Consider the following 12,747-nt stretch of genomic DNA (forward strand, 5'->3'; position numbering starts at 1 on the left):
ACCTTCTCGGCGGTGGCCGTCAAGCACGGGGTGTAACACCACATCCCCACCGCCGGGCCACCGGTCTACGCCCGGGCACGCCGCCTCGAGCCGACGAAGCTCGCGGTAGCTAAAGCAGAGTTCGCTACGCTGGAGCGGCTCAGCATCATGCGGCGCTCCGAGAATGCTTGGGCGTCGCCGCTCCACATCGTGCCCAAGCCCGGCGTGGGATGGCGACCATGCGGGGATTACCGGCGCCTCAACGACGCCACCACCCCCGACCGCTACCCCGCCCCCCACATCCAGGACTTCTCCGCCCGGTTGGCGGGCATGTCCTTCTTTTCGAAGGTGGACCTCATACGCGGCTACCATCAGGTCCCCGTCAGGCCGGAGGACATCCCGAAGACGGGACCTGGTGGGACCTCTGCCCCCCTCGCGGGGTTTCATCCATGTCCTGACAATGGTGGACCGCACCACCCGGTGGCCGGAGGCCGTGCCTTTGGCGGCGACGACGGCGGCGGACGTCGCGCAGGCGTTCATCGCCACCTGGGTTGCCCGGTTCGGCGCCCCTCGGACATCTCGTCCGACCGCGGCCCCAAGTTCACCTCGGAGCTCTGGGGGGCGGTCGCGTGGGGGCTCGGAGTCCAGCTGCACCGAACCACGGCCTACCACCCCCAGGCCAACGGCCTGTGCGAGCGGTTCTACCGCTCGTTGAAGGCCGCGCTCCGGGCCACCCTCCGCGACGGCGGCTGGGTCGACAGGCTCCCCTGGGTCCTGCTGGGCCTCCGGACGGCGCCCAAGGATGACCTGCGTGCATCCGCGGCTGAGTTGGTCTTTGGACAACCGCTGCGGGTGCCGGGCGAGTTCCTCCCCGACCCACGGCACCATGGTCCGCGGCGCAGGAGCGCTCCGCGCTGCAGGAGACAGCCCGGAGGTTCGACCCGGTGCCGACGGTGCACCACGGGCACCCGCCTACGCACGTCGCCCCGGAGCTTCGCACCGCGGAGTACGTCTTCATCCAGCACGACGCCCACCGGACACCACTGCGGCCCCCGTACGACGGGCCTTTCCACGTGCTGGAGACCGGGGTGAAACATTTCACCTTGGACATCGGCGGTACTCCCGACCGCGTCTCGGTGGATCTCCTCAAGCCGGCCCATCTCGACGTGGACCACCCACCGCCGGTGGCTCGGCCCCCGCGTTGGGGCTGCCCCCCTGCGGGCGGACCCCCGGCACCGCCCAGGCCCGCTGGCACGCCGCCCCCCCGGTCCTGCACCCATCCCGAGTGCAGCCGGAGGCATCCCAGCTGGCATCCCTGCACCCCGGACGCCGCCGGTCGCCAGAGGGCGCTTCGGCCGGGTCATCCATTTGCCCCGCAAACTGGCCCTCCAGGTGCGCGGCAATTCTGGGGGGGGGGGGGGGCGCGCGTGTGGCGGACACGAAAGCTCACTGGCGTGAGGGCATCATTCAGCGCACCAAGTGGGCGGCGGCCACGCCCGAGGGGTAGGCGTGGCCGCGGAATATACACCGCGCGTGCAGCCCGGAGCGCTCCAGTGCTACAGTTGAGCTCTTATAATAAAGACTCTTGAACTTACCGCGTTGTCCGCTTCCTCCTTGTTATACAAGGTAAGCGCGCGTAGCACCGCGCTTCACCATAATTATTTCTCCGTGGGGGCGGAGCACCATTTCAGATTGACAATTTTAAAGGTGCTTTTGCCGCCAGAACTGCACATTTCCTCCTGGCGCCAAGGTGGTCCCATTAAAAATACGACTCCGCGAGCACGTGCAAAGCAGGTGGCTTGAATGTGATGACAGGTAACACAAAATATATGTGCCCCCTTTCGAAAATTACAATGACCTGTCGTGGGAGGTAGCGAACAGCTTGTAAAATATACAGTATAGTGAAAGCGCGGCCCTTAGAACGTTCGTCACCATGATGATGATTATAATAATAAAGCTACATACCTGTAATTAAACATTCCACCATAGCTGTTGCAGCTTTGAGGGTGTCATGGTAAACCTGAGCTTACCGGGAGGGGCTGCCTGGTTAAGGTCAGTGTACACTTATGATGGCACATCGGTGTGTTTGGATACCACTAATTAACACCTGCTTTCTGGGCAGTAAGGACTAAGTAAGGATGTGTTGAAGGTGGGACCGGGACTGCTGCTTTATCCTCGATAAACACGGTTAAGCAGCACGAGGTAAACACCTTATCTAACGGCTTACAAAAATAGAACGGTACTCGGTAGACAGACAGAGAGACAGAGACAGAGACAGAGCCCATACCTCCACCAGGTTGAACAATTTACGTTTTGTATCCACTGATACAAATTTTTGAGATATAGCGATATATATATATATATATATATATATATATATATATATATATATATATATATATATATATATATATATATATATATATATATATATATATATACATATGTATATACATATATATATATATATATATATATATATATATACTATATATATATATATATACTATATATATATATATATACTATATTATATATATATATATATATATATATATATACTATATATATATACTATATATATATATATACTATATATATATATATATACTATATATATATATATACTATATATATATACTATATATATATATATACTATATATATATATATATATACTATATATATATATATATACACTATACTATATATATATATATATACTATATATATATATATATACTATATATATATACGTATATATATATATATATATATATATATATACTATATACTAATATATATATATATATATATATATACTATATACTATATACTATATACTATATACATATATATACTATATACTATATACTATATACATATATATACTATATACATATATATACTATATACTATATACATATATATACTATATACTATATACATATATATACTATATACATATATATACTATATACTATATACATATATATACTATATACTATATACTATATACTATATATCTATATATACTATATACTATATACTATATACATATATATACTATATACTATATACTATATATCTATATATATATATATATATATATATATATATATATATATATATATATATATATATATATATATATAAATGGTTTTTTGCCCTTGAACTCAATGGTGACGAATCACTTAAAAACTAAAAAATTCTCGGATCCAGATCCGGGTTGGAATCTTAACCAAAATCGAATCAATTCTTCCTTGTCACATATGCAACCTGTCCACAAAATGTCGGCTAAATCCGTCCCCAGTATCACTCAGGCACCAACTCAGGCACAGGCACGAACTCAGGCACCTGAGGACATGGTTGCACTCCCAATGAAGCACCCAGATGTAGCCAGAGAATTCAGGGCTGGCAACTTCACTGTACAGAAGACGAAGAAGGTGTTCTCTTCGATCCCAATCGACCAGGCGCATGACAGAATAACGCCTGCATCAAAGGAGATGGTGGAGCAGTCGGCTTCACTGACAACCCAAGTGCCCTGCGGCGTTGGATGATTGTCGGGCCAGAAGTTGCCAGGGCCATAGAAGAGTTCCAAGATGGCCATCAACACTGGGGGAGGCGAGAGGACACACGTCATCACGACCAGACACCAAGTGTGCAGACCTCTTTCGCCAAGGATGTCCGCGCCCTTGTCAGCGTCATAGAAGAGCTTGGCAACCCCTTTGAGGAAGAGAGCATGGATCTGGTTGTCCTTGACACAAAGGAAATTGCAGGTCCTGCTGCAGTTGAGACTGTCAGGAATGTGAAGAAGATTGGCCAAGAGCAGTTCCAGGCTTTCACCAGAGAATGCCTGGTGGAAAGGACCAAGCCAATTGATGATGCAATTCGTCGGAACAAGCTGAAGGTGTCATTTTGGAAAATGGCTGCCACAGCTATCAGGGGCTGAATTTGAGATGGCCCAAAATCCAAATATGTTCATAATAGGACAGTCTACTAGTGTGCCAAATTTGGTGCTTTCCTCACAAAATGCACAATTGTTATGCTAAGTTGCCCCACTACAAGGAAAAAAAAAAGTTGAAAACTTTGTCCAAATCGATCGTTCGTCCAGGTGTAGTGTCCCGCTAAAAATGTTCATCATGGTAACATCACGTACAAACATGTTCATCACGGTAACATCACGTACAGACATGTTCATCATGGTAACATCACGTACAGACATGTTCATCACGGTAACGTCACGTACAAACATGTTCATCATGGTAACATCACGTACAAACATGTTGATCACGGTAACATCACGTACAAACATGTTCATCACGGTAACATCACGTACAAACATGTTCATCACGGTAACATCACGTACAAACATGTTCATCACGGTAACATCATGTACATACATGTTAATCATGGTAACCACGGACAAACAGTTCATCATGGTAACATCACGTACAAACAGTTCATCACGGTAACATCACGTACAAACAGTTCATCACGGTAACATCACGTACAAACATGTTCGTCACGGTAACATCACGTACAAACATGTTCATCATGGTAACATCACGTACAAACATGTTCATGATGGTAACATCACGTACAAACATGTTCATCATGGTAACATCACGTACAAACATGTTCATGATGGTAACATCACGTACAAACATGTTCATCATGGTAACATCACGTACAAACATGTTCATCACGGCAACAGCACGTACAAACATGTTAATCATGGTAACATCACGTTCATGATGGTAATCATGGTTCATGATGGTAACATCACGTACAAACATGTTCATCATGGTAACATCACGTACAAACATGTTCATCATGGCAACAGCACGTACAAACATGTTAATCATGGTAACATCACGTACAAACATGTTCATCATGGTAACATCACGTACAAACATGTTCATCATGGTAACATCACGTACAAACATGTTCATCAAGGCAACAGCACGTACAAACATGTTAATCATGGTAACATCACGTACAAACATGTTAATCATGGTAACATCACGTACAAACATGTTCATCATGGTAACATCACGTACACACATGTTCATCATGGTAACATCACGTACAAACATGTTCATCATGGTAACATCACGTACAAACATGTTCATCATGGTAACATCACGTACAAACATGTTCATCATGGTAACATCACGTACAAACAGTTTATCATGGTAACTAACAAATGCGTTGTTCTCTTGACCTTTTGTTTGACTCACATTGAGAGGGCACTTAGTGAAGCTCATGTCTCCGAGCACATGAACAACCCAATGGGAGGAAGAGGAAAAGGAGCTTTTCATCAGAAATCGCCTCATGGAACCGTGGAAGAGCTTCTCGGATCACGTGGTGACTCGACCAGATCAATGGGATCCTTGGAGAGCCCCCTGGGGGCAAGCTGCTCATCGGGTAATCGACCGGGCAGGTAGAGCAGGTAAGTCTATAAGTAGGCCTATTCCTGGTACGAGTTGTAGGTATACCACGTACGGTGTTTGTATTCCCGCCAAACACCCAGGGTTCGCCATCACCCTGGTAGCGCGTAAATCCACGTCGGGTGTTCGTGATTCCCGGTTCTGGAGCGATAACCATGGGATCAATGGAGGCGTTGTTTCGTTCTCTCGTGCGTTGATGAGTGGGAGGGTTTGCCTGGAGGGGGGAGGGACCGGAGGGTGACGACAGGATAGTTGTTGTGGGTAAAGTAGGGTCCAATTGGGGGACAGGATGCGGCTGAGTACTACGGGGGGTTAACCGACGGTAAGAAGACAAATCGATCCTTTTACCGTTAAAACCTCTGCGAATGGCGCTTGCGGAAATCTTGGGAAGCGGGAACGTGGGGACTGGGGAGGGGTAAACACATCCCGGGAAAGCTCAGATAGAACCGATGACGGTGACGGTGAGGGAGTCGCGAGGCGGAACAAGAGTGGTCCGGTCCGCATGCCAAGCACAACGAGACCCGGCCCACTCATCGCCCCCACCCTCCGACACTGACCCAACACCGTGACCCTCTTACTCCAAGGGGCTGTGCGGACCCCAGCGGGCTCGAGCTGTGCGGACCCCAGTTGTGCAGACCCCAGCTCGGCTGTGCGGACTCCAACTCGGCTGTGCGGACCCCAGCTCGGCTGTGCGGACCCCAGCTCGGCTGTGCGGACCCCAGCTCGGCTGTGCGGACCCCAGCGGGCTGTGCGAACCCCCAACGGGCTGTGCAGACCCCAGCTCGGCTGTGCGGACCCCAGCTCGGCTGTGCAGACCCCAGCTCGGCTGTGCGGACCCCAACGGGCTGTGCGGACCCCAACGGGCTGTGCGGACCCCAACGGGCTGTGCGGAACCCAGCTCGGCTGTGCGGACCCCAGCGGGCTGTGCGAACCCCAACGGGCTGTGCAGACCCCAGATCGGCTGTGCGGACCCCAGATCGGCTGTGCGGACCCCAGCTCGGCTGTGCGGACCCCAACGGGCTGTGCGGATCCCAACGGGCTGTGCGGACCCCAGCTCGGCTGTGCGGACCCCAGCTCGGCTGTGCGGACCCCAGCTCGGCTGTGAGCGATGACCAAGAGGAGAGCGTTTTAAGAGTCGAGCTTTTGAACCTATAAACATCAATACAGGATAAAAAAGAAAAGAAAGAACAAATGATTGTTTCCCACTCCAGGTGCGGCCCGATTCGTGGGGCCGTTTAGGGGGCGGAGTTATTTTGAGGGACAGGGGCCGGTTTGCGGTGACGTGGTCGGGGAGGTGTTGTCGTCGCTACGGAACCTGGCAGGTATCAAACCACAAGAGGTGACCCCGAGCGGTTTCGCACAAGCGAGATGGTCGAGGGCCCCAAGAGACTCTCGGTGCGTTTTGCTGAAACTCGGAGATGATTTCCGCGATAAGCGATGATGCCGCCATCGATCCGCCGCCGCCGCCTTCATAATGGGTCCGGGAGAGAGAAAGCAAATCGCTGTTAGTCGGACGAACCTTGCGGCGGAGCGGCTTTCTCCCCTGCGCTAAGTCCCCACTTGCTCTTCGTGCCAGATGGGAGTGACAGATTGTTTCAGCTGCTTGGCGAGAGGGAAGGGGGCGGGGCTTAAAGCACTAATTACCGTCCGCGCAGCCCCGACATTTGCACGAAGTGGACGGAATTGGATCTGTTTGTCTACCGCCGGGGCCCCACGTTACTTTGATTGACAGCTTCGGACGCCGCTCCCGCAACGCGCCGCTTGATTGACGTGTACGGCCTCGCGACCCGTAAGAATCGAGCCGGCTCCCAGGGCGCGCCGCGACGCGTTCCGATTGGTCGGCGCGGCGCTACCCCACGTGGGACGGACGCCGAGCTCGATGCCGATTGGCCGCGACGCTTCTCCTCTGCGAAAGACGATTGGTCGCGGATCGGTGCTGCTTCGCTTGGCGGTGCGTTGCGCTGTCCGGGAGCGTGGACGCGCGTAGCGAGGTTGGTGAGGCCGCGAGAGGGACCTGGTACGAGCGCCGAGAGGTCTCTGCTGCAGGGGAGGTTAATCTTTCGCCCGTCGCCATTTGGATATCGGCGCCGTCGCCACCTTGGTTTGTACGGCGAACCTCGTGCTCTCAGTTCCGTGGAGCGGGCCCGTGGGAAGGCAGCGCCTGCGCTTCCCGCACTCTCCAGCGCTCTTCTTGCCTTCGAGATGCATCGCCGCGCTCCCGGGATCTTTTTGGCGGGAGCGTGATCCGGCGAGAAAAGGAGCTCCACTGAGGAGCTATTGGGGGGCTGGGGGGAGGGAGGGTTCGAGGAAGACCCCTTGGCGGAATCCCTGGAATAGCGGCGACGGCTTGAATCGCCTCAGAGCGTCGTGATTCGGACGATCTCCCCGCCATTGGAAACATGTATCCGCAGGGCAGACATCCTGTAAGTTTACACAGCGACTCTTTGTCTGTCTGTGTCTGTCTCCGTCCGTGTGCGTCTCACTGACAGTGTTGTCGCGCTTCGTCTCCCCACGTCCCTCTCTAGGCCCCGCACCAACCCGGACAGCCGTTCAAATTCACCGTGACTGAGTCCTGCGACCGGATAAAAGAGGAGTTTCAGTTCCTACAAGCGCAGTATCACAGGTATGGCCGCCCTCGAACTTTTCCACAGTATTACCTGAGGTAGTTCGCGGTACGACCGACCACCCGTCACCGGGCCCGACCGTGTAATCAATGGCGCTGTGTTGGTAAAAACATTGAAACGAGGCCGCGATGTCTGTCCACTTGTTTGTTTGATCCAGAGCGCTGATCTTGCCCCTTACCCCCATCCTCACCCCCACCCCCACCCTCACCCCACCCCCCCATCCTCACCCCCACCCCCACCCTCACCCCACCCCCCATCCTCACCCCACCCCCATCCTCACCCCCACCCCCATCCTCACCCCCACCCCCAGCCTCACCCCACCCCCATCCTCACCCCCATCCTATCCTCACCCCCATCCTCACCCCCATCCTCACCCTCCCCTTATCCTCACCCTTATCCTCACCCTCACCCTCACCCTCACCTGCACCCTTACCCTTAACCTCACCCTCATCCTCTGCTCATCATCACCCTCACCCTTACCCCCACCCCACCCTCATCCTCACCCTTACCCCCACCCTTACCCCCACCCTCACCCTTACCCCCACCCTCACCCTTACCCCCACCCTCACCCTTACCCCCACCCTTACCCCCACCCTCACCCTCACCCTTACCCCCACCCTCACCCTCACCCTTACCCCCACCCTCACCCTTACCCCCACCCCCACCCCCACCCTCACCCCCACCCCCACCCTCACCCCCACCCCCACCCCCATCCTCACCCCCACCCCCATCCTCACCCCCATCCTCACCCCCACCCCCATCCTCACCACCACCCCCACCCTCACCACCACCCCCACCCTCACCACCACCCCCATCCTTACCGTTACCCTTACCCCCATCTTCACCCTCCCCCTCACCCCCACCCTCTCCCTCACCCCCACCTCCACCCTCTCCCCCACCTTCCCGTTGTGGGTTTTCTGGCCGTTTTGAGCCACCCCGTCCCGCTCTGTCCTCTTTTGTTCCCGAACCTCAATGACGAGGTTCCCTTTAGCGCTTTTATAACTCGTCCCGACCCTCGTCAGTCATTGAGACCTTTTCGGAAGATGTTTTCATTTCGTTGTCGTCAGCCCTTGACACGGTTGGCGGGACGTTGTGTTTATCCAAGACGTTGTGGCGTTGTGAAGCACACGCAGTTACCTTCCTTCCGTCTCCTCACCAACCATCTCACCCCCCCCCCCCCACCACTCCCCATCTCACCCCCCCCCACCACTCCCCATCTCACCCCCCCACCACTCCCCATCTCACCCCCCACCACCACTCCCCATCTCACCCCCCATCTCACCCCCCCACCACTCCCCATCTCACCCCCCCATCTCACCCCCCCCCACCACTCCCCATCTCACCCCCCCCACTCCCCATCTCACCCCCCCCCCCACCACTCCCCATCTCACCCCCCCCACCACTCCCCATCTCACCCCCCCCCCCACCACTCCCCATCTCACCCCCCCCCCACCACTCCCCATCTCACCCCCCCCCCACCACTCCCCATCTCACCCCCCCCCCCACCACTCCCCATCTCACACCCCCCCCCCCCCACTCCCCATCTCCAGCTCCTCTCCAGTTCTCTTCTTCACCAAGAAGCCCCCCCTCTCCAGCTCCTCTCCCTCCCCAGTTCCCCTCTTCTTGACCAAGCATCCTCCCCTCTCCAGCCCCTCTCCCTCCCCAGTCCCCTCTTCTTGACCAAGCATCCTCCCCTCTCCAGCCCCTCTCCCTCCCCAGTCCCCTCTTCTTGACCAAGCAGCCCCCCCTCTCCCTCCCCAGTTCCCCTCTTCTTGACCAAGCAGCCCCCCCTCTCCAGCCCCTCTCCCTCCCCAGTTCCCCTCTTCTTCACCAATCATCCTCCCCTCTCCAGCCCCTCTTCCTCCCCAGTTCCCCTCTTCTTCACCAATCAGCCTCCCCTCTCCAGCCCCTCTTCCTCCCCAGTTCCCCTCTTCTTCACCAATCATCCCCCCCTCTCCAGCCCCTCTCCCTCCCCAGTTCCCATCTTCTTCACCAAGCATCCTCCCCTCTCCAGCCCCTCTCCCTCCCCAGTTCCCCTCTTCTTCACCAATCATCCTCCCCTCTCCAGCCCCTCTTCCTCCCCAGTTCCCCTCTTCTTCACCAATCATCCTCCCTCTTCAGCCCCTCTTCCTCCCCAGTTCTCCTCTTCTTCACCAATCATCCCCCCTCTCCAGCCCCTCTCCCTCCCCAGTTCTCCTCTTCTTCACCAAGCATCCTTCCCTCTCCAGCCCCTCTCCCTCCCCAGTTCCCCTCTTCTTCACCAAGCATCCTCCCCTCTCCAGCTCCTCTCCCTCCCCAGTTCCCCTCTTCTTCACCAATAATCTCCTCCTCTCCAGCCCCTCTCCCTCCCCAGTTCCCCTCTTCTTCACCAATCATCCCCCTCTCTCCAGCCCCTCTCCCTCCCCAGTCCCCTCTTCTTCACCAATCAGCCCCCCCTCTCCAGCTCCTCTCCAGTTCCCCTCTTCTTCACCAAGCATCCCCTCCTCTCCAGCTCCTCTCCCTCCCCAGTACCCCTCTTCTTCACCAATCATCCTCCCCTCTCCAGCCCCTCTCCCTCCCCAGTTCCCCTCTTCTTCACCAATCATTCCCCCCTCTCCAGCCCCTCTCCCTCCCCAGTTCTCCTCTTCTTCACCAATCATCCCCCTCTCCAGCCCCTCTCCCTCCCCAGTTCCCCTCTTCTTCACCAATCATCCTCCCCTCTCCAGCCCCTCTCCCTCCCCAGTTCCCCTCTTCTTCACCAATCATCCTCCCCTCTCCAGCCCCTCTCCCTCCCCAGTACCCCTCTTCTTCACCAATCATCCTCCCCTCTCCAGCCCCTCTCCCTCCCCAGTTCCCCTCTTCTTCACCAATCATTCCCCCCTCTCCAGCTCCTCTCCCTCCCCAGTACCCCTCTTCTTCACCAATCATCCTCCCCTCTCCAGCTCCTCTCCCTCCCCAGTACCCCTCTTCTTCACCAATCATCCTCCCCTCTCCAGCCCCTCTCCCTCCCCAGTTCCCCTCTTCTTCACCAATCATTCCCCCCTCTCCAGCCCCTCTCCCTCCCCAGTTCTCCTCTTCTTCACCAATCATCCCCCTCTCCAGCCCCTCTCCCTCCCCAGTTCCCCTCTTCTTCACCAAGCATCCTCCCCTCTCCAGCCCCTCTTCCTCCCCAGTTCCCCTCTTCTTGACCAAGCAGCCTCCCCTCTCCAGCCCCTCTCCCTCCCCAGTTCCCCTCTTCTTCACCAACCATCCTCCCCTCTCCAGCCCCTCTTCCTCCCCAGTTTCCCTCTTCTTCACCAACCACCCTCCCCTCTCCAGCCCCTCTTCCTCCCCAGTTCCCCTCTTCTTGACCAAGCATCCTCCCCTCTCCAGCCCCTCTCCCTCCCCAGTTCCCCTCTTCTTCATCAAGCACCCTCCCCTCTCCAGCTCCTCTCCCTCCCCAGTCCCCTCTTCTTCACCAATCAGCCCCCCCTCTCCAGTTCCCCTCTTCTTCACCAAGCAGTCCTCCTCTCCCTCCCCAGGTCCCCTCTTCTTCACCAATCATCCTCCCCTCTCCAGCCCCTCTCCCTCCCCAGTTCCCCTCTTCTTCACCAATCATCCTCTCCTCTCCAGCCCCTCTCCCTCCCCAGTTCCCCTCTTCTTGACCAAGCAGCCTCCCCTCTACAGCTCCTCTCCCTCCCCAGTTCCCCTCTTCTTCACCAATCATCCTCCCCTCTCCAGCCCCTCCTCTCCCCAGTTCCCCTCTTCTTCACCAAGCAGCCTCCCCTCTCCAGCCCCTCTCCCTCCCCAGTTCCCCTCTTCTTCACCAATCAGCCTCCCCTCTCCAGCCCCTCTTCCTCCCCAGTTCCCCTCTTCTTCACCAAGCACCCTCCCCTCTCCAGCCCCTCTCCCTCCCCAGTTCGCCTCTTCTTCACCAAGCAGCCTCCCCTCTCCAGCCCTCTCCCTCCCCAGTTCCCCTCTTCTTCACCAAGCATCCTCCCCTCTCCAGCCCCTCTCCCTCCCCAGTTCCCCTCTTCTTCACCAAGCATCCTCCCCTCTGCAGCCAATCCTCCCTCCCCTCACCAAGCAACCTCCCTTATCCCCAGCCCACTCTCCCTCCCCTCACCAAGCATCCTCCCTTATCCCCAGCCCACTCTCCCTCTCCTCATCAAGCACCCTCCCCCTTCCCAGTCCTCACCTCCTCACCAAGCTCCCTACCCTCCTTTCAGCCCCCTTCTACGTGGGATGTTGTGTCGAGTCGTTTATCCAAGACATTGTGGAGTTGTGAGGCAGATGCTGTTACCTCCCTCCCCAACCCCCATCCATTCTCCCCACATGGTTTGCTGATAATTGACGTGATCGATCCCTCCTCACCCCTCTGATCCTTCAGCCTCAAACTCGAGTGTGAAAAGCTGGCGAGCGAGAAGACCGAGATGCAGCGCCACTACGTCATGGTAAGGCAAACAGTGATACCCAGGAAAGATGTCCGGGATAAATAATTCAGAGACACGGATATTGCGCCGCCTGTTTAAAAGTTTAATGAGCCTTTGGCTTCGGCACTCACTGTACGTGTGAAGTACTCTCTGCTGCCCACCAAGTGGAAACGTGGTGTACGGCAGGCAAGGTGTACCTTGTGCTGGGGTCTGTACTCTCACCCTCGTGTACATGGTTCTAGCTGTCTTTCCTGACATGGTGGTGTGAAAGTTCACTTTGACCAACTGTAAATGGCTTTC

General features: G+C 55.0%; 1 long non-coding RNA gene across 1 annotated transcript; it reads left to right on the forward strand.

Moving 5' to 3' along the window:
• The first annotated feature begins 6,635 nt into the window (after positions 1 to 6,635).
• On the forward strand, positions 6,636 to 12,492 carry LOC144889144 (uncharacterized). The gene is made up of 3 exons (XR_013621615.1): positions 6,636 to 7,855; positions 7,958 to 8,055; positions 12,405 to 12,492. It is a non-coding gene; the product is annotated as an uncharacterized LOC144889144 (long non-coding RNA).
• The last annotated feature ends 255 nt before the right edge of the window (positions 12,493 to 12,747 follow it).

Source organism: Myxine glutinosa, unplaced genomic scaffold, assembly GCF_964187855.1.
Source record: "Myxine glutinosa unplaced genomic scaffold, kmMyxGlut1.1 SCAFFOLD_1125, whole genome shotgun sequence".
In the NCBI taxonomy this organism is placed as follows: domain Eukaryota; kingdom Metazoa; phylum Chordata; class Myxini; order Myxiniformes; family Myxinidae; genus Myxine; species Myxine glutinosa.